Raw genomic sequence first — 22,534 nt, 5'->3', positions numbered from 1 at the left:
CCACGTCAGAACCCAGGATCTCTTGTGCAGAATGAGCATCCATATCTTTATTTTCCTGAGAGCTCTAAAAACAATCATCTTCAAATTGTAATTTTTTCCACCTTTCATAAATATCAGCAATAGTGCAGCCCTCTCTCCCCCTCTCTTTTTCTTATTCAGGATATCAGGCAGATAAGAGTTATCAGTAAAGGTCATCCTCAATTTCTGTACAGAAATGATCTGTCTCCGGTACGTAATAAACATTTATCCATGCCTTTATTAGCTATATTGGATCTGACAGTTCTGTTAAACCATTTTCTTTCATTTTGCTAGGTCATGACGGTTAATGCTGCTAAAAAATCTCATCACTGCTTTTGATCGCTGTATTGTCTTCTCTGTATTATCAGGATTTTGTAAAGGTAAGCACTGGCTGGAATGACCTATTAAAGTTACAGCCCGTTGAGTTCCTGGCTTTTTTCTCACCACAATAAAAAAAGCGAAGGAGTGCAAAGCATAAATTCTACTTTCGGGGTTATATTTAGTTGTTCAGTTGACATTTAGTAGAGCAGTCACTTTAAGCCCACTTTGCATTGGTTTCGCTCCATCTTTTTCACATCCTTGAGTTTCCAAAATGGCATTGGAAACCACACCATGGCAAACAAGCCCAATTAGAAGGACCAGGAGGTGATGTTCCTGTTAACCCCCAGCTTACCAGCAGCGCGGTAGGCATCTGCTCAGGATATTTAAACAATTCCCATGATTTATGAAGTAGGCTCTGTCTGCAGACTGAGAAACATTTTACGTGTATTCGTTCACTTCCAGCAGCAGCATGCACTTCAGATCACAGCAATATTCAGTAACTACCAAAAGATTTTCATGAAGTTAGGCACTTACGTCACACTAGCTGCAATTCTCATCATCTTTTGATGCTGACAGTTCAACAGCTAGGACAGACAGACTTACTTTCAGCTTACTATTAGTCAGTAGGATTTAAGTCCAGGGTGCCTTTCTTAGCTCTTTGCCATAGTTCTCCATTGGTGCACGCAGCAAGTTCATCGCCATGGTGTGTGAGAATTACACATTTCTACATAATACATGAAAAGTAATACATTTTTCAGGCTTGCTGTTCTCCAGCATTACTTGGAAAGAATACAATGAAATGAAAAGTAGAAAGACTTTTGTATGCCATTTTAGCACCCTCCTGACATTCACCATAGGGCTGCATTGAGTTCAACGATCACCATTTTTGCTGTTACATGATCTAGCCACTGGCAGTCTGGCCAACACTGTTACCTGATTGGCATTGTGCCAATCACTGACTCCGTGAGCTCCTGAGGAGTTCTGCAGCCTTCTGTTAACACCTTTCTCTTTTCCTACGTAGTTTCTTCACAGTGTGGTTCTCCCTAGCCCACTTTGGTGCTGACAAACCCAGCACACATTGAACTGCAGACAGGACTTGGCCTAGCATTCTCTTTTCAGGAGTTCCACACAACTTGGGTGACGTGTCCTTGGCCAAGCAATGAAAATGAGCCAAGAGGTCACTCCACACTGGACTGAGGAGCCGGTATAACCCTCTTGGGAGTGGAGAAGCATATGTATGAAGTTGGTTTTAATTAAGACATCACAGCAGCTGTTTGTAGAAGCTGGCCTTTTAAAGCCTTCCCAAGATGCAGGCTGCTCATGAAGATGCCTATATACTTAAGGTTAAAAAAAAAATAAAAAAAAATCAAAGCCAAAGCACTAACATCTCAGAGTGCAACGTGAAGATGTCCTGTAATGACCCACATCTTTCTACAGAGGCTTTTTCCAGTAGTAGTTTGATGCCTGTTGTGACGAGCATTCACTAAGGACTTTCTGTTTCCATACATGATTTCCAACACTGGCCCAGAGAAAGCACTGATAAAGAATAAAGACTCAGAAAATATCCAAGACTACGCCCTTCTCACAGCTGGCGTGCATTCACAGAGCAAGGATCTGCAAAGGCAATAATGGGAATGCAGCTGACTCCCGAATTACAGGGCACTTTTGGTGCAACCCTGTGAATCTCCATAGGAAGTCTAATTTCAATATAACCTGATTATCCATGTTATAAGGATCCGGGAATTGGCAAGCTCATGCTGAGCAAAAGTCCTTTCAGCCCACTGTACTGACAACCACAGCATCCAGAAACAACAGGCTGCAGAAGGCACATGTGATGGTATGTGCTAGAAACCTGTCCCCAGCAGGTAGCATTCCTTAAATCCCAGAGAGCTGTGAACAGCTCAAACCCAGATTAAGAAACTACTACTGACTGCAGAACTGGATGATACTGAGATATTAAGGACAGATACGACTTTCCTGAAGCCACACTGAGTGTCCATAGCTAAAAAACTACTTCCTGTCTGAAGCCCTATTTTCAGTTATAGACTGAAAGGAGCTGCAGGTTAGTGGTATAAAGGGCATGGTCTCTCTACCTCTAAGCAATCTGTTGCTTTTGGATTTCTATAAGCTTCCCTTTATTCAGCAGCAACAAGTCATGTTCTTCTGTTCCTCTTCCAGCTATACCCAACTGTAGCTTCACTGACTTGCAAAGGAAGGTATGGAGGGAGAAATGCAAGCAGCTCACAAGAAGAAGAAAAATGCTTTCCTAAGTCTCCAGGACAGCAGGCGTATCAAAAGACAAATCTCTCTCCATATGCTCTTGGTCCCCGTGTGTCCTGCAAGCCTGTGCTCGCTGAGGTCTGTGTGATAAATACCTGCAGCATGAGAAGTGCTCCCAGTTTTGTGCTAAAAACAAATGGTGACCTTGTATTTATACAGCCTTGTGTCTGCTGCCGGAGCTCTGGCAATCCCCAGTGAAATGCAGGAATTGCCACCCTGCCTTTGTGTGTGCCAAAAATCCCACCACATTCAACAAAGGAAGATCAAGGGTGTTAACCCCGATGCCTCAGCTAACTTAACCCAAACCTTGCTCCCAGTACCCACTTTGCAGAAAGATGCCTCCTCCTTGTCTCTAAATGGCCACCCAGCATAAGCATCTCCCCATAATAATTCATGAACAGGCTTCCAATGGCGCGGGCTTGGAAGCAGAGGTTGGCTCAGACACGATTATCCTTTTCACCAGCCTAAGTTGGAAGCACGGACAATAGGCATGCAGGCCAATAGCTGCACTCTGACCTTGATGTTTCAGACCACCAGGCTGTTAAACAAGAGGCAGGACCCCTGTGGTCATGGGAATCTCCAGCACGTGTTTAAAACTGTAACGCTATATTTATTGGAAAGCCAATTTTTTCTTAACCAATTTTTAACTTTTTGCAGGTGTAAGATTACTGGATTTTACGCACTCGGTGTACATGCATGCAGACACGCAAGCAGAGGTGAGGAACAGAAAGAGACAACACCTCCTGACAGCTTTTAAGTGACCGCTTACCAGCAGTATTTGTCTGTGATATTTCTGGTATCTCCTCCTCTCCTTTAGTTGCTGCTGAGCTTTCTCATGCCGGAAACAGATAAATCCAAGTCCTTTTGAAGACAACAGTTCAGATCCAGGGCTCCGTTTCCTGGGAGTGACAGAATCATTTATCCCAGTGCCGCAAAGAATCCGTCTCAAGCAGCCAGCTCCGCCAGGCTCAGCTCTCTCTCTGTATAGCTTTTCTTCTACACAACTCAAAGTGGATATGGAACAAATCGGTTTTGAAAGGCGTCTTCCAGGAAGGCTTGGGACAACTAATGTCTGACTTTTGTATGAGCTAGCAGATCTGTGCAAAGAAGCAAGAACACCCATTAAAATCACATAATTGCCAAACTCGCCAAGTTATTTGTCTTTAAAATAAGACATTTAACACCTCCTGTTATATATTGAGGAGTTGTAGGTGCTCAGAATAAACACAATCCTAGAAAATAAAATCCATACCCAGATAATGCAGCTGGTAGTTAATTATTACAATATGTGACACTTCAAATACTCTGAGGCGATGACATTTAGCTGATTTGTCTCCCCTATTTTTTGCTAAGAAGGCTGGCAAAAGAAGAAAAACGATTGATCTACTAACAAGTCTAACACAACCTTGAAATAAATTACATTCAGAAGCTAGAAGCCCAACACAGTTTAATAGTTAAATCATTTATTCCTAGGTGTAGAAAAAAAATAAAAAATTAAAAAACCCTGCCCTCAAGTCATTATCAGCATGATCCTCTATTTGAAGTCTTGCAAAATGTTCAAGGAACGGCCCTGGTGATTTGGCCAAAAGGAAACAACGCACTCAGCAGTGCTATGCAGGCCCAAAGTGGAAACTCCCAGTATGAGAATATTAAATTATTATGGCTTTTGTGACAGGGGGCACAATTGTTAGTGGCCCTCTTCCTCTGATGGCCAAGTTACGTTCTTCCCTGCCGTGAGCATTCATTGTCACACCTAATATTTGCATGCTTTGATAATAATAAGATTGTCAAGATAATAGCAGGGAAGTTTCAGTAGAAACTCAATTTTCAAAAGCCAGCTGTGCACGGCCCCAGTTGCTTTTTCTAAGATGCCTTCAAAAAGCAAAATTAAGCCTTGCTCATAAGAAAAACAAAATTATTCCCCTCCCAAAAGAAGAAGAAAGGGAAAGGGAAAAGGGGTATGATGAGAGGTGGATGAAAATAACTTCCTGGAGGAACTATTTTTTTTATGTGAGTTTAAACTTTTTTGTTCCCTGCAGCATTTTGGTCAGTGCAAGCAAATAACACTGCAAATAGAAGAACAGGTTTTAAATCAGGGAGTAATTACCTTAGTGAACTTTATTGATCGCACAGATCAAGCTGAAGGAGTTTGGGGCTTTTCTCTCTCATCCACCTTTTTGCATGACATAACAATTCAACAGCTTAAATGAGCTGGGACACAATGTGATTTTTTGAAAGAATAGCAGTACTGTTGAAGTCCACAAAATCTGTATTTCTTATGGTTTATGCAAACTTGCTCCTTTGTCCAAAAAAAAAAAAAAAAGGGGGCTTAAAACAGGAAAAGAAAAAAGTATGTTCCCTCTCCCCCTTGGCTCTGTATCACTAGTTCAGACAGCATCATCCTGAGTTATCAATGCTTCCTTGCTACCCAAGAGAGAGGGGGAGAAATGATTAGAGTCAAAACCAGCCTTCCACGAGGACACTGACCAATGAAAACCACTGTCAAACAAAGACAGCCATCAACTTCTCTTGTTAACTATGCCAGGTTGAACAGGTCTTTATAATTAATTAGTAAAATTAATTTAATAAGGCACACTTCATACAGACCAAAATGCAGGTGATTAAATCACACTCCATTTCAGGTCATTTTGGAGAAGCAGGGAGTGCTCCTCTGAGATCTGTGTTCCAACTCATTGTAGGAAGGAGAGACCAAGTTCAACACTTGGACCTTCCACAGAAATTTGTTCACTGAACCCCCTTGGGTTCTCTTTCAGTTGTGCAATAGAAAGCAGACTTTGCAGGATAAGTGTCCACAGTCTACTCCATTCCTTGCAGCTATTTCAACCTTCAAGCAGTGATGACTTACTTGAGAAGTTTTGCAGATCAAAGCCTTTGATCCCAAATTTTACATTTTCTGGCCATTGTAGGCTGCCAGAGGATCAGAAGCAGCTAGAATGCATGCACAGAAGCCTGCATGTCTTTCACACAGGGACGTGTCTTTTCCTGTAGAGTTATTTATACAGCAGGAGTGAACTAAGCATAAATTACCAATAGGTCAAATACCTTCACTGACTCACATTTGCAGCCCAACGTTGCCGAGCAAGAATGATCACAAAAGATGCAGCAGAAAACAAGGGCAAAAGTGAGCAGGGCGTCCCAGCTGGAGCCTCAGCCTCTGTTAAGAGCCACTGGAAAGACATTTCCTGTAAGGTTCACCTCTGTCGCCAGTAAGCTGCCAAGGGAGTGGCAATCCGTAAAAGCAATCAATGACAACAAGCAGAGGTGTTAGCTAACTTGATACCCCTATGATAAACGAGTACTGAAATAAGAATGGAAAGCCATCTCCTTTTCTGCCAGTGTTGCCTTCTTCAGGAAGGTTTGAAGAGAAGATCACAGTGCCATAACTCATTGTTTTCCAGTACGGACTGATCCTGACAATGGTAACCCAGCACCATCTCCCTTGTTTATCAATGACAAACAAAGTATTTTTTAGGTGCTATCTGAAAATAATTCTACTAGAATTTAGACAGATGTATATTTATGCAAACGTTTGCTCTACTACCCAGCATCTCTAATCCAAGAAATGCTAATCCCACACAGTCACTTGGCTGAACACTTACCTGGTTCTGTCCTTGTTACTTCCATGGATTTGCCAGCAAGCCAACTTTCATGTGTGATATAGCTGTTTCTTTGCTTCATAACATCATTCACTGATTTGCAGATAAGAAATCAGAAGTAGAGCCAAAGAATACGTATTGGCAGTAACAACTGCCCCACTGAATGAATACACCTTTCACGAAACCAAACTGAGGTACAGCTGAAAGTGCTTGGGTTAGTGAGGATACGGTAAACAAATGTATCACATATATTTATAAAGGCAAACACACACAGAGAAACATGTATACGTGCTGTGAAAAAAATAAGTGTTCCAGGTTAGAAAGCTTCCTTGCAATGGGCAGTTAAGCTTCCAGTGGCACACACTGATGATAGAAAGATCTTTGTGGCCTGAAATTATGATCTGTATCACACTTTCTCCCATTGCTTGGGTTCTATGGAATTCCATAAATATAAGAGACAGCAGAAAAGTAGGTCACTCTAATTCACTGCATTAAAATCCATATTTCAAACAGTGAAACTCAAAATTGAGCTTATATTTACTACATAAACAGGATGACTTGATATGCTGCTTTCTTTGCAGATGAGGAAACATTCAGCATACACTCATTATCATGGTACAAGCTCTTTGGAAAAAAAAAAAAAGAATCGGAAGCATCTTCAGTGTCAGCTGGGATCCTTGGCCTCCTCCAACAGGAGTGAGGAAAAATGGCATAAATAACCAGTATGGAGGCTAGAATGTACTAAAGCCGAGAGGGAGGAAACAGTTTGAGCTCCCTGACAACTTTATCCTTCCACCTCTCTTGCTCGGCCTGTGCTCCAGCTTAGAATTCCCAATGTGACACCGAACTGTCCTTTAGGAGCTAAAAAACTGACATCATCATGCTTTTCAGGAAGAAATCTAGTATTATGGAATGAAGGAATCAAAGGGGTAGAAAGCAAGGAAGAAACACCAATTTTCAGTCAAAAACATGAGAATCCCTTACAGAGCATCTATGAATTAGAGTTTTTCTGTGATTTTCTTCCCCCCTCAGACAAGCAAGACAGCAAACATTTTGATGGGAGCTCAGTCTGAGGGATGATGTTATGACTTCCCTACAACACAAGTTTATCCTAAAGCAAGCTGATCCATTCCTCTGAGAGGTGCAGCATGGGACAGAGAAGGAAAAGGGAGGTTGGGGCGGAAAAAAAAAAAAAAAAGCTTTTCTTTACACTTGTGCTGTTCTGAATGTGGACCATCTGTGCCCCCAGCTGGAGTGCTGGAGATGGTCTGGCACTTGAACCACACCATATTTACAGATCTAAACACAAATGGCTACTGCCTGATTGTTTCATGATTCATTAGTCAGACAAGCTCTCCTCTCCCGCCAGCACAGCTGTTACAGAGTAAACCTTTGTCACTTAATAGGCCTGATTATTACTTTCCATCAAAGGTATTGATCTGTGTCATCTCTACTTAAGGGAAAAGGGGAAAAGCAAAAAGGGGACCAAAATGTGTCAGGAAAACAAGAAAGGGGGAAAAAAATGAAAAACAATGACATTTCTATGGTTATTAGAGGCACTGGTCAATACGTTTAATCTCTCCTGGCTGTACTGTATTCATGTATTCATTTAGCACAGTGACAAGGTTACTCATGGAGATGAGGCGTCGCACATGATGTGGCATTCCTTGCACTGCACCAGACTGCTGCAGTCACACAATATGGCCATGCATATAATTGGTCGGCAAAAGACACAATGTGAATTAACAAATAGCATTTAAAAAAATAGAAATCAATTAAGTCACGCGAGCAGCAGAAGGTAAGAACACAGGTTCATCTGTAAGTGGCATGAGATTAGATAAAGCGATGGAAAGTGAGATTTTAGAGAACTGTCCCAGGGCTAAGTCCTCACCCACTGAAGTCGATGGCACTATCCCAATTTGCACCAGTTGAAGAGCTATCCCTTTTTACCCAGCAAATGAGTGCAGGACAGGATGTGCTCTGTTACATAATTGTAATGCAGAGTGTATTTACCACAGCTTGAGAGCTCGTGTTGCTCTAGGAGCCGCCTGACAAGCTGCTATTGCACCAATTGCAGTGTTATTGCAAATTCACTCACTCCATTCATGGGATGAGATCTGCAACATCCAAATTGAGAGTTTTATCGCCTCTCAGACTCGCATATTGTAATCAGCAGCATTCTTGCCTGGTGATGCCTGGTACCCACCATTCCAGTGATGATGGATGTGGTGCTGTGGAGCAAGTTCCCTCATTCTTTTTTTCTGTGCATTTAAGGCATTAACTCCAAATTCTGAAGCCAAATCCCAAAGCCCTCTTTCAGAATATACAGCAGCAAAGATCAGCGAGAAGTGCAGGAGAGAAAAGACACCATAGGAGAGACCACTTCGGTATGAGCCCATAGCAGCATAACAGTGTCACTACTCAGGCTCCTGAAATCAAAGAGAAATGAAAGCCACACATGCACACTCACTGGCAAAAAGGACATTTAGAATTAGTGTGAGTGTTTTAAGTGCCGTGTTCAGTTCTCACGCCTGATCTGGGGGCAGCCTGGGGAGCAAGCCCAAGAGGACTGCTATCAGCTATCCCAGAAGACATTCCTTCTTGGTAAAGTTCACTCCCCTTGTTCAGTGTCTCAATAGCTTTAGTACAGGGCAAGGAACAACCTTCTCAGCTCCTCGGGACTCTCATGTTTTCTCTCAGCCCTCTGAGATCTCATTCCTACCCACTCACTCCCACATCCCACTGCATAATGCATTTTTGCTGGATGGAAAGAAAAAAATTGGAAGACTGTGGCACCAAGAAAGAGTTGTGGCACACACAATCCATGGAAAGTGTTGCTTGGCAATACTGCGTGTGCTCAGCTCCCCGCCAAGGGACCAGCATTGTCCCTGTGCCAGGAAATCAGCCATTCAGTTAACAGTCAACGCAGTAAAGAAGCGGCCACAGAAGACTGAGAAGCAGAAGGGAGCCGTCAAACTCAAGAGATGCGCTTGCTCTCTTCTCCCCATGCACTACAACAAATAGCAAGGTGGTGTGGGTGAGGAGTGGGGAACCAGAGAGATGCTCTCAATTTTAGCTTTGCCTACGCATCATGGAAGAAAATTGCTTAGTCAGCAGTACAAGCGGAACCAAAAATGACATAGCACAACGGTATCTTTGCATTTAGGTTATGAGAAACAGCCTTCCCATTTGTAAGTCGCTTTGGAATCAAAAAGGGTGACATTTTGTCACTGAATCATTTAGGAGTAGACTGAGTAAAGCAGTCAAGCACAGGCAGATCAGAATAATCCTGCAGTAGGCAAGTCTTTGCCATTGTCGGTATTTTGTTTTCTTCCCTTGGAGATAATGCTTGATTCTGGTGACAGGACTACAGCAAGCAGCCAGCAAGGGAAAGAGAAGAGAAAAAACAAACACCTAAACTCCAGTTGCTAAAAAATAAATCTTAACTTTCTAAAAACTGCCCGCCTCTGGAGATTTGAAGAGAGTAAAGTTTTATTATTGGAACTACCCTTGAAACTACCAGAAATGCTGCTAATCTGTTGTGTTATCCTTTCAAAGAAGGTGCTGCTGAGACTTGCCAAGACTACTCTCCTTCCTATTCTCACTAGTGCAAATCAGGAGTAATTGCACTTACATCAAGCATCACACCTGCTGCCTGTTTAGTCCAGTAAGACCCTGGATAGATAGCATTAACAGCTCCAGTAGTACCATCTCTTCAACTTCACAGTGAAATTCAGAAAACCTTTTCCTCTAGTACATAACAGAATCAGAATTGTCCCTAATACCAAAAGTTGCATAATCTGCTTGAGTCAACAGGAGCTTAAGATCTGAATGGATTTCCTACCTGTTTCCAGCACCAAGTTCCTCTGTTCTCCTGGTTTTTACAATAAAATCATTTGACAGGCACTGATGACAAGATCTACCTACACATATAAGGTGTGGTTCCAAGTTTTCTTAAAGATGCTCAGTTGCATTAATTTTCTGTCATTCCTCTGCTAGTGAGCTCAGAACAAAGCTGAATTGGTTCACACCTATACAAAACAGAGGCTTAACAAATCAGAGCTGATGGTGTCAACTGATGGAGCTTGGCTGAGTCCCAAGGACCTACCTGGCCTGAGTATTGCCTCATGGGAAGAACTTTCCTTCAGAAATAGAACAATCCTTGCAGTGTCACTGAACACCTGTGAGCTATTCTCAACATGCCTTGGGCCACAGATGCCCTCAAGCTGCATCTGAACGGGACCAATTGCTCCAAAAGACCTTATGACCACTGATGAGAGGAGAAAGCAAGAACAAAGCATTCTCATTTCAACTCCCCACCTTGCATGGGGCAGAGGGAAGGCAAAAGTACAACAACACCCAACCCCAGACTTTCCATCTATATATTCTGCAGCTGGTGTAAATCGCAGCAGACCTGAGTCAGGTTCCTTCTGCAAGTCCCATGAAGTACTGTGCCTTGCAGCTGAACTGTGTCCTCAGCTGAAGACATCTTCTCTGGAAAGGGAGGGGGGAAAGGAAAAAAAAAAAAAAAAAAAAAAAAAAAAGAGGGAAAGCTTCAGGTCAAACGATTGATTACAGTTTTGAATTACAGGGGGCTATTGATTTTTCATTAAACACCATGTACTGCTGTAAAGCGGAAAAAAAGTAATTCATTGATCAGAGCTGTGGGCCATGTTCACTTATTGGCTTCCTGCCACATCCCATTATTCCCAGTTCTAAATGTATATTGAAGTCAGTTCATCCTAATCATTGCCTCCTGTCACCAGAAATGTCTCTCAGTAACTATTAGTTTAATCACCCCTTTCTTACAATGGTAATGAGTGATAATATCCAGCATTATGGCAGATTCATGAATATTATTCATTGTGTTACAGCATTGCATTTCATAATCCTACAGTTAAGGGTCTGTCAGCACTTCCAGTACAAAGCCCCCAGGCCTGGGACTTTATCAATCACTACTAAAAATTTGCTCCTGGCAGAAATAAGGAGCTGAGGGTGTCTCAGCTTTGGAGAGAATGTCGTTGGAACTGCTCTCTACAAAATCTTTCTGGCCACATTTTAGCTGCATTAAATGAGTGCTGGAAAAGGGAGAAAAAAAAGAGAGAGAAGCAAGATGAGCTTTGCCAGCTCAAGCTGCTTTTTTCAATTGATTAAAATGCCATCATTTCACAAACAGAACAATCTTGCTGTTACATTGGACAGCAACTCAGGAGATAGACATTCTCTTCCTAGAGCTGACACATGTGAACAACACTACCACAGTACTGTGGTAATGATGACACTTTAAATCCCAGAACGTCTTCTTTGAATCCTTTCGACTTTTGCAGTATGTTTCTCTGTATGTTGGTTGCTAGCTTCTGTCTTCGATACACTGCATTTTGAGAAAGCTACTTTCTGTAGAGCAAAATGCTGAAATGCAATGATTTTACGTAGTATCTGCTTGGGTAAAATCTTGTTCTGGGGACCGTGGAGGTGAAGTTTTAGTACTGAGTTTGTGTTTGATTCTAGCATCTAGCCTGGAGGTCTAGAGGAAGCTGGTCACATTTTGCACTCACACCTACACCTTTTGGAAAACCTTCTGATTTCCAGTGACTAGCCATAAAGGTGTCACTGGAACTACATGCATTAAAGCTGAGAGAAGACCCAACTACTAATTTCAAAACCCTGAGATGATCAAGGTTTGCTGAGGCGACAAGCTGTCTTCACACTACTCTCAAGCAAGGAAAGGGAAGGCACATAATGCAGGATCCAAAACCATGCTGTTGATACAAGATAAAGCAAATGGTTATTGACTCCCCATCGCTTGCACCATCAGAGAGCCTGGTCTGAATTATTATATACCTTCTACACTTAAAAGTTGCAATTTGCAACGAGTCAAAGAGAAAAAAAGCAACAGGAACATCAAAGGATTGCACACTGTTAGGTTACTTCGGGGACTTTTCACAACTGCCAATTTTGTCTGATATGTATGTAGTTTAACATGGCGTTGGCTATTTGAAATCACTCTTCTGGAAAGCAAGAATGAGCTTACCACATTCTGCAGGGAGTCTCAGACAAGTACAGAATAAATCACATACACAGAGTAACAAATATAACATTTACTCCAGCATATAAAGCATTCAGAAAAGAACAGATCGCTATAGGAGAAAACATGGAAACAAAGCAGATGAGTACCAAACTTAAGCTTAGCCCTGACACTAATTAGCTGGAATTAGCGTGAGATGAACACTCTTCAGCATCCACAAACTGATGGTGGTGCTGATAGGGACTTTTATCTGCCATGATAGGGGTATGTCCTAAGTCACCCTTCCTCACCATTTCACCACCAATATTCACCATTTGTGTGAAAAAAAAAATTACTTCAATTAGTATTCAGTGTTACATCTGCTACAGGTAAGGGAAGCTCAAAGACAAAGGGAATAGGGATGGGCAGAGCGGAGTAGCAAGAACCAGGGAAAGCCAATTTGCCCACTCTAGGAGGAGGGACCACTCTCAATGAAAACATTTCTGTGGAACACCTGAGGGAGTTCTCCTTTTCAGCAGGGGTCATTGGACCCTCCAAGCACTCTGGAAAGTGAGTTCAAGCTACAGGCAGAAAGCAGCACTTCATTTACTCACCCATGCTTTCTTGCAAGTGTCTTTTGCAATGTGTTCCAAAACATTGCCTCTCCCTGAAGCCAACCTCCTGCTGAAACTCTTCACAGTTTGCTGCAAAGGAGAATATGAAGCCTGCTAATTCCTGCTTTTGAGTCCAGAGTCTGTACTTGAGAGGTCAAGTGGGGCTGCAAGTGACCATCTGGACAGAAAAGGAACAGCAAATTCCAGCCACAAACTTGCTTTTGTGCATTGGTTCTCTGTGGCCACAGTGATAGAAAGGAGGGTCCTATGCACAATGCAGTAGAGGTGGTGGTGGATTCAGGCCTCTGGAAATGAATTTTATTGAGGCAAAGGGCTAATGGGTGGGTTATGGTGTGTGGGAATATAAGTTAGTGGAAGGCTGCAGGGCTGGCAGCAATCAAGCTGAAGGCATCAGGTGAAGCCCATGGGGATGCTCCACACTTAGAGGATGCTGTCAGAATAAATAAAGCTTTCCCTTACCAGACACAGGCACAAAAGAGCAGCTTATCCATGTCAGGTAGTTATATGGCTCCTAATATCCAGTAAGCACTTTGCAGTCCTCACTGTGTTTATCCTCACAAAAACCACAATTGTAGCAGAAGGCAAAGTCACTGGAGAATGACTCTAGCATTTGCCTGGTTGCATTTTGAGTATGGCGGTGAAAATTGTGCTGGTGAAGCCAAAGAGAACAAGATCTAGGTTGTCAGACACTCTATATCCCACAGGAAATTACCAAGAAGTCAATGGGCAAACACCTCTGAGGATTTTACCTAAGTGACCAACCCAAATTCACATAAAGAGTCTGCTGCAGAGCAGGGTACTTACTTGCCATATCCTCAAGAAAATACTCATTTCACTTCTACTAGAAGATGTACACCTACTGTAGGCAAGAGTACTCACTTGAGCACAATTTTATTTTTTACCCTTCAGAAGCAGAGATGTTCTCCCGGCATCCCACATTTGCATGGCATTCACTTAACCTTACAAAAAGTTAGGGAGAGATCAAAGCTGTTTTTTTGGCTGCCTGCGCATTTCTTTTCTCCCAGAAAACATTGTGCCTGCAACAGCCAGGTCATTTAAAATGAATTGGTGGATGCTATTAAATTTACACCCTAGGAACAAAGCCCTCACTGGCAAGACCTGTTTTGTCTCTAATGTCTATACCTTGTGCCAGATAAACAGTGCTCATTTCACATCATTTGCAAAGAACAGAAATCCTCTGCGGAGTTGCAGCAAACAAGCCTTCTCCCATGCCAGTATGTACTACACACACTGTGGGGTAATAAAACCTTCATTTCATGCTTCAACACACCTGATCTAACCTGAAATTCAGCAGTGTATTCAATGAGAGCTCAGATTCAGCAACAGCTCCCACCTAACTTCACTATGAACGCATGCACATCTTATTTGCATTTTTAACTTTCGGAAACTTCACCCATGGGAAAGAGGAAACAAAAGTCATTCAGACTTTGTATCTGCACTTCTCCAGTAATTTTTGTGTATGTTGATCCTCTGCACCTGAATCTGAAATATCACTGCTACTCTCAGACAGCAAAGCTCCTGCAAGCAGTGTGAGAACAAGTGGCAGTTTGCAGAGAGAGAACTCTAACATCAACAGCAATTTACTCCAAATCTTCAGAGCTGAACTCTTCTGTTTCATGCTAGCTGTTTCTTGCACAGTGTGCCATAACCAGTCCATCAGAGTCCGGGAGGATGCAGAGCACCATGAAATATGTGTGTGCCTGTCAGAAGCATAGCCTAAACACTTACAGTGCTGTAAATAAGAAGTCAACAGCTGCTGTACTTTACAGTTCAAGGTAAGAAAGAATAGCTGATGTAAATTGTACCAGCGTGCTATCAACATAAAACAACAGGGCACAACATATTGCTGTAGGCCCCAAGCACTGCACATCTGTCTTGACACCAGTGTAAGTTTGACACCCATCAGTTCCAACGATAAAATACAGCTTGCAAAGGGAATTGTTTCTGTCCTGCATCAGAGACCACGTATGTACAACCGGGCAGGAAGAGAGTACTCTCCATTCAGGCAGCACTAGGAAACTCACGCAGCAAAGCACGAGGCAAGCATGCTGATACGCTCTACAGTGCCATGCCTATTGAGTCAAGCTCCAGTCTACTTGGGTGCTTATGCTGGCATGTAACTTCAAGCACTGATTTGAAGAGAGCTGCTTGCAATCTTTAAGTTATGCACATAATTACACTGTATGTACATACTAAGGCATGCTAAAACAAGACTACCAGACACTATCTTACCACTCCTTTTGAAGCAGACTAAATGATACTGCTTGCCTGAGCCAGCTTTGGGCCCAGTCTTTGCTGTATCTATTTACCACCTCTACTGAATCACAAACATCATCTCCCCAGTCCCAAATGGAAGGCTGCTTATTTGGTGCTGAATATCATAGAATGGCTTGGAAAAGACCTCAAGGATCATCAAGCTCCAAATCCTCTGCCACAGGCAAGATTGCAAGCACTAGATCAGGTACTAGATCAGATTGCCCAGGGCTCCATGCAACCTGGCCCGACTGAGCACCAGTAGGTTCAAGTAGATTATGTGTTATTTTAAAGCCAGCAAACATCCACACCTCTCAAAGAGTGTCTAACAGTGAAAGCTCACACGGAAACCTGTCTCTGGAAATGAGCGATAAGCAATAATCCATATGCATTCTCCAGGTCCAAGCCTTTCCTGACCTTAGCATCCCTTGGAGAGAAAGATAAAAGTAAGCCAGTCCTGACTGAGTCCTTACTTTCTTTCAAGACTTCAGCCTGAAGTCTTGACTAAACCTCTTCTTATGAAAGTAGGCTTTCAGCTACTTCTGAAAAACCCCAAAACTTCCCCCTTCCTTCCTGCTGCAACAAAATCCTTCTGCTCAGGTGTAACTTGAGATAACTACATGATTCTCTTGAGAACTTTGGCTGTACTTAGACACTAGGGAAAGGATGTTCCTGGGAACCAAGCACAGGAGACGCACATATACACAACCTCCTTCCAACACATACTTGGGCGGAGCACTTACCAGTGTCTGGGAGCCAGAAAGAACTTCTGGCTACCTGCATTCAGCTGAACCTAAGAAGTCTGCATGCTCTCATCAGGTTAATGCTTCAGGACTGCGCATGATGTGAATCTCAGCTGATGTCAAGAATTCAAGGCACATGTTGGCAGAGCACATTGTTACAGGCCAACCCTCAAGCACGTAAGCCATTGTGTAAAAGCCTGGCACACATCTAAGCAGCTGGCTCACAAAAGCTGGAAAACATGATGGGATGATGGTCTTCTCTGTATTCACTCTGCAATGACACCATCTATTTTGGATACCACTAGGAGGGTTACTGATTTCTGCAAATAACCCCAGTTGCCTTACTCAGACTCAAGTTTTCAGAAGCAAACAAAGCACTGCACAATTAATGGAGTAGAAGCAGAGCACAAGCAGTCTTTGTGGCTTTAGCGTTACAGCCAACCATTGTGAAACACAAGAAAATAACAAGCAAGGGTTTAGCCAGTTTAGATAATTCTGCAGGAAATACTACCAATAGAAATGAATACATATGCAAGCAATAGCGAGCTGCCTGGGAAACAGTGTTTTGCCTTCAGTGTGAAATAAAATGTAACACTTAAATTGCCTTTGGCCTACAGTGTGTTATTTTACATATATATACTCCTGAAAGCCTGTTCCTGAATATCTGCTCAGGTTTTATCCTCTGTTCTTCAAATTTGTAGCACAGGAGATTGATGTCACGCAAGGGGTCTGAATTCAGAGCCATTCTTTTTGTCTGTCTGAAAAGAGTCCAGATATTTCCTTAAGTAACTGGGAGCAGTTTGTCTACATAGAAGCGTCTCCCAGCCCCAAGGATGTCAGCAGTCCCTTGTGATTTCTGAACAACATGCAGAGTTTCTCTATTTAACCATCCTGCATAATGTTGTTGCATGTGTGTTGTACCAGAGCTGGTCACTCACCCACAGTTGGTGTAAACTCAATCTGTGTATCCTGCCACAGTCCCCTCCTCCTGTTGGAGGGCGGTACTGCTCCCCATTGTGTGACCATGCTGCATATGCTTGTCAAACAATAATGTACCAGAGAAAGGGAGAGGGCCCACAATAGCATTGTGATGCCAAGAACACAGTGTCCCCAGTCGAGGGTGGTCAGCGGTACAAGTGGCTATCAGAAAGTCAGCACAAAATTCAAGAGGCTGAGCACTTCCAGTTATGATTGAAATCTGCCATTTAGTTCATCATGTTTATTTAGGCATTAAAAGCAATTTTCCAAGCACATGTCTGTCACATTTAGACACAATGGGCTAGCTTGTAATTAGGAAGTATATGACCTCACTGGCTTTAATTGGGAGAAGCCCACATCCAATCCATTTACCAGATGATAGAAGGCAACTGGCATTGGAAGGGAAGTTTGGCGTCAGCTGTAGGACGCGTACAATACCTGCTATAATTGCTCCCAATTCATCATCACCTCTTCTACCATCAGGACTTTGTCAATGTGTCGCTCACGAATTTGTTTGTGTACCAATGCAAGAGATCGAGAGACAGATACTGCATCATGGAGAATGACATTTATCAGAGGCCAGGAGAGAAAAATAAATAAATACCAGAAATGGTAAATTCTGCTTTGGCAAGGGAGCAGTGCAGGCACAGGGCCAAAGCCAGGTCCAGCCTAAGGGCTATAACTCTGCTAACTTTGCATCTGCTTATGCTAGGTCAGAATGCAGTCCATACTAGACACCAGGCGCACTGTAGCTTAAGAAAGAAGATATTTAGTGCTGAAGCACCCCAGCAGGAGGCTGTTATAAGGAGAAGTCCATTTGCGGTAGGAAAATACAATAAAAAAACTCCACATTCAGCTATCTGTCTTATTGCATAGGAAGACCAATTCTGTCCTGGTTAAGAGCTGACAGACATATCTCTCTGCCTCCATTGTATTTCCGGTGATTTCCATAATGCTATACAGATGCTCCTGATTATCGGAAGGGCTACAGAGCTATGACCCGCCCCACACACCAATCCTCAGAGATAAATAAAGCTGTTGGCAGTAGTTTCAAATGCAAACCATCATCCTCCAAAGGGAACTGTGCTCAGGCTCAAAGGAGTCCTGACAAAGGATTTTTTCAAAATAGGGAGGAGAGAGAGGAAAAGCTGTTGCATATTAAAAACTCTTGTACCACTCCAAGAAGTTCATCTATTAAATGCTACTGCAAATGGGATTGTGTCTACAGTATGAGCAAGTCCTACGTGAGGCATCCAGGCAGTGCTGCAGCAGACAGGCATGATTCTACAAAGCCTCCTTCCTATGTGGAGGAGAGCTGACTTGAAAAATCAAAGGAAACCATACTATAGAAGAACACTTACTTCCTGAAAGCAATCGTTTCCTATCCTACTCCTTCTTTTGGACTTTTTTTTTTCCCATTATCACAGTGCTGTTTTTTTTTATTGTTACCACAATTAAAAAAAAATTAAAATCAACAGAATACGCAGATCTGCTACATCAAGATGAGGACAAGTTCAAGAGTCAGGAGCAAAGAATAAGTAAAAGAAGTACTGGAAAGAAGAGAAGCTCACGTGCATTTAACCAAGAAGAATCTCCACTCATCCTCCAAGGGCAATGTTATGGGTTGACCTGTCAGCTCTGTTTGTGCTCTGGACAATACAAGGATTTCCACATCTCTAAGAACAGTTCACTCAGTGCATTTATTTCTCTTGGATATACTGCTTCACCTTGAGTCACAAAGCAGCTCTCCTCCACACACTATATGCAGCCCTCCTTCAGCTAACAGTATCATACCATCAGGAGAGAAGAAGAAAAGTTGAAAATTCAAAATTTCCGTGCCGCAGGAATATCCAATATTAAAACATAAAACAAAACAAAAACTCATATAAATAGATAGATAATCAGAGAGATAGATTTTACCTTGATTTGGGATAAAAAGCTGAAATCTCAGGAGTTTGTGCAGAATGGAATACTGGATTCAATTTTTACCAAATGGGGGCATGCTGCCACCTCACCACCACCCCAGAGGGTGGGAACCAATATCCCATCCCCCTGCAAAGCACAGGAAGACCTTCAGGTGAGGAGGCTCCAGTGGCTTAAGGGAAAGGTGAGCTTAGGAAAGGGAACAGACTCCAAAGCAGGAGATGGTGTCAGCCTCTGCCCAGAGGAGGCTCCAGTGGCTGAAGGTAAAGGTGAGCTTAGGAAAGGGAACAGACTCCAAAGCAGGAGATGGTGTCAGCCTCTGCCCAACACCACCGTACTGCAGGACAGCTGGTCCTGGGGACATGGCAACCTCATACAATCGCTACCCTTGCTGAAGACCCTGGATATTGAAGGTGTAAAGGCCATTCAAAACCAGGGTGGCTGGAAGCAGAGTGCATCTGTGTACAACATTTCTCTCTATATATTGTCTTTGTCTCCGATACTCCATCGTGGCCAACCCCAGATATTCTTCTGGGGTAAACTGTCGTAGTTCCACTGACGTAATGGAGTTCCAAGTAAATCCATGCATGCGATTTACTTCACAGAAGGAAATCTCTGCAACAGCAGCCAGATGTCTTTAGGCCAGGTGCAATGTGAAGTGCTTAATGTACTTCCCCTGGTACTTCAGTTGGTTGCTCTGCACACTTTTGGTAACCTTTCAGCAGAACAGCAAGACCCAGCATTTAGCAGAGGTTTTATGATGAAGGGCAGAATATTGACAAAGATAATTCTGTGTCTGCTCAGGTAGGCATAAAAAATGCTGACATATGAACAGTTAGTACTGCTTCCTTAAAAACTTATCTACTGCTGCACTGGAAGCTGCTGGTGGTGGAGTGTAGCACAGTGACAGAAGAGATTCACAGGAATCTAGGATGAAAATGCTTTGTCATTAGCTGTAGTACAGTGTGCCAGTGGGTTAGCTGATAGAGAGAAATCTCTAGCTTCTAATGGAAGCATTCTGTACAAGAAACAACCACACTCTGAGCAGACTTCCACCTGTTTCTCGGTCTTTTGCAGGTGACAGCTTTTACTGGGGCAAAAGAGAGAATGTGAGCAAAATGAGACAATTATCCAGGCATGAGGAAATGCACCAGGCAGAAAGAGATCCAGGAGAGAGCCACCTGGTCTGCCACATAAGTAGTCTGACTTCTGTTCTTAATGCTGTTCATTGGCTCCAACACCAAAATACTGCCTCCTTAAGTGGCAGCCAAACCAGTCCTGGAGCAGCAAAGCCTCTTGCTTCCTTCTCTTTGCATTTCCCTCCTTCATTTGTCTTTTAAAATAACCTACATCTCCACACCGTTTCCATTTCATTTCTGCCTGCTTCAGCTTTTCCCCAGTATTGCAGCTCCCTGCGTTCATCCCATCCTGTCCCAGTCACCCTTGATCTGCCACCAAACTGGATGCTGCATCATGCCCATCTGTGCTCAGGGCATAGCTGGAGGACAGCCTCCAGCCTCCAGCCACAGCTTTAGGGAGGTAGAGTTGGGCCAGTGGGAATGGGATGTTGGCGGATGGGCCGTGCTGTGCACAAGTGCGTGCCACCAGCCTGGGGACCCAGCAGTGCCAGGAGGGGGTGTTTGTGGCAGGAGACATGGTGCTCGGCACTGCACACAGCGAAAAGTGGAAGAGTACATCATTTCTTTAAGCTCATCTTGCATTCAGCCAGCTGCATATAAATTTCCCTCTATCTCATCAAGCTCTCACTGTTTGGCCTCCTCTGACTGATATTGGCTCATCATACTTAATCTAGGGTGAAATTTCCTCGTCTGAGCTAAATTACTCGCAGCCATCAAGGGAAACGATATTTATTTTTCGTGGGGCTAATGACCTGTCCCCCGGACCCACCCACTGATGGTTATTTACTAGGGCCCAGATGCTTGGGCTCAAAATGAGTGCTAATGTCAGCGGGGGCCATTTCTCATTCAGGTCTCTGATTGAATTGGAGCGATCCCATTGACATTGACTCTGTGACTTTTAAGGCCATTACCCTCAGCAAGAGATGAACCTCTCATCATTGCTCCAACGCTGACAGCTGATTAGCGACAAATTACAAGGAGGAAGAACCTAAGACTTTGTTGAGTTAGGTTGGGGGGGAAGAAGAGGAGAGATTGGGAGGAGGCAAGGGGAAAGCACGGAGTCGGGGAAGGTAGAATAAGTAGCAGGAAGCAGGAAGGGTGGGAGGGGACAGCTCTGCTGAGACCCTGCTGCAGCGTGTTGGCACTGGCACCGCTCCACAAGCTTTCACCTAATGCTCCAGGAAAGCAAAAATGCTGTTGCTATGGACTGAGAGCTGCAGGGGTCACACACAGCTCTGCCACTTGTTCTCACTGTGACTCCTCTGCCTCCGTTTCCTTACCTGGCTGGGCGAACAGCACTGACACTGATGCAAAGGGCACCTCCCTGCAGCTCACAGCCACTGACTGATGCATAAACCTTCATCCTGCTGAGGCCAAAGCTGCCTGTCCACTCTGCTGCACATCACCCTTACATTTTCAGTGTTTCCAGTTAGTGGGCAATAAACAACCCATAAGCATAACCAAACACACTGTCATCGTGGCGTATTTGGTCAAGCACAACAGGACCAAAGTTCCTCTTTTTACTGCTATTACAGCACCTAAGGATAAAGTTTTGAACAACGCAGGGCTGCACTCACCGTTTTTTTTCTAGACAAATGCAGCCACTTCTGCTGTGAACCACAGGAGCCAGCCAGTAGCGTGCACCAGATTTCTGTATCCATTCCTGCAAGAGAGAGAAGAGCGGGTGTTATTTTAAGGCTACTGGAAGCAAAATCCATGCCTTAAAAATGCTGCCTACTGTGGATGTGCTTCTTATCTGGATGATTTGTGAGGCAGACTGTGCTCCCCTATGTAAAATGGAATATTTTTAGTGACACAATTAATATAAATGGAGCCATGCTGAAAGGCATTACAAGGAGGCTTGTTGCTCTGCAGCCCTACATAAGCAGGCTCGGAGACGCGTTACAGCTCACAAAACACCAGGCACATTGAAAAGAACGAGTGGCGTGAAATACAAACGGAGAAAATGCTGGCAAGGCTGAACTGCCATGGACAAAACTGCACTCTCAGAATTGCAAACTGGCTTTGGACACTTGGGCAAACAAATGCAGTGTGCCTAAGTACAGTCACAGCGTGCTGTGTGAGCAGCTGAGCTGTGCTTTCTGTTACCTGAGATCGGAAAATCCAAATGCACTTTCAACTACAGCCATGGGTGTCTGATTCTCACACCCCACATCAGCACCAAAGATGTACTGAGATATGGAAGTGCATCTTCTTGCTGGCCTAGCTCTGAGCCTTATGGGAAGTTCCCATACTATGGCCCAGGTTTTAAAAGGTCCTGGAAGCAAAATTTCTCCCTGAGATCCAACACCTAAGTAATCACTGTGTTTTTTTTTTTCTCATACTGGGAATGTGTACATCAAGGGTTGTCCCTTCCTCTTACCCAATTTCCATCCACCTATGGTGGCCCATCGATGTGCAGAGAACAAAAGTATTGCTTCACCACAGGTCAAAATTATTTTGAGAGAAAGCATCTCTGAAAAAACTAATTCCCACTGCTGCACTCTTCCCATCTCCCAAGGCAGGATGATGTGTGCCTGGGACAATCTGCATAGAAATCAAAACTTTCCATGAAAAATGGACTAAGTTTGATGAGGATTTT

At 43.4% G+C, this 22,534-nt stretch overlaps 1 long non-coding RNA gene across 31 annotated transcripts in view; it reads right to left on the bottom strand.

Moving 5' to 3' along the window:
• The window catches only part of LOC110397876, a 295,332-nt gene that overhangs the window by 271,886 nt on the left and 912 nt on the right, over nt 1-22,534 (bottom strand). For 29 of the 31 annotated variants that reach the window (XR_002438026.1, XR_002438028.1, XR_002438031.1 and 26 more), the window contains exons 2-6: nt 22,316-22,479; nt 21,510-21,595; nt 3,389-3,716; nt 943-1,063; nt 692-839 (exon numbers count right to left, since the gene is read on the bottom strand). This is a non-coding gene — a long non-coding RNA (uncharacterized LOC110397876). Of the gene's footprint in view, nt 1-691; nt 840-942; nt 1,064-3,388; nt 3,717-4,726; nt 4,916-21,509; nt 21,596-22,315; nt 22,480-22,534 lie in introns of those variants that run through there. The other 2 variants (XR_002438050.1, XR_002438056.1) reach the window with 2 other exon arrangements.

Source organism: Numida meleagris, chromosome 4, assembly GCF_002078875.1.
Source record: "Numida meleagris isolate 19003 breed g44 Domestic line chromosome 4, NumMel1.0, whole genome shotgun sequence".
Lineage (NCBI taxonomy): Eukaryota > Metazoa > Chordata > Aves > Galliformes > Numididae > Numida > Numida meleagris.
The sequence above is the reverse complement of the archived record's forward strand: the minus strand, read 5'-3'. Positions and strand labels throughout refer to the sequence as shown.